We start from the raw sequence: 331 nt of genomic DNA on the forward strand, positions 1-331 counted from the left end.
ATGACCGGAAAGACAACCTTCTTCATAAAGCTTGATGAATATGATGGAGGATTTGTCACTTTTGGAGATGATGCAAAAGGAAAAATAGTGGCTGTTGGAAAAGTTGGTAAAAACTTTTCTTCTTGTATAAATGATGTGCTTCTTGTAAATGGTTTGAAACATAACTTACTTAGTGTTAGTCAATTATGTGATTTAGGTTTTGATGTTATCTTTAAGAAGTTTGTTTGTTTGGTTGTTTGTGAGAAAACTGGGGATATTTTATTTGAAGCCAAGAGATGCAACAATGTGTATGGATTAACTCTTGAGGATTTAAAGGAACAAAATGTAACAT

The sequence above is a fragment of the Arachis duranensis genome, chromosome 3, assembly GCF_000817695.3.
Source record: "Arachis duranensis cultivar V14167 chromosome 3, aradu.V14167.gnm2.J7QH, whole genome shotgun sequence".
Lineage (NCBI taxonomy): Eukaryota > Viridiplantae > Streptophyta > Magnoliopsida > Fabales > Fabaceae > Arachis > Arachis duranensis.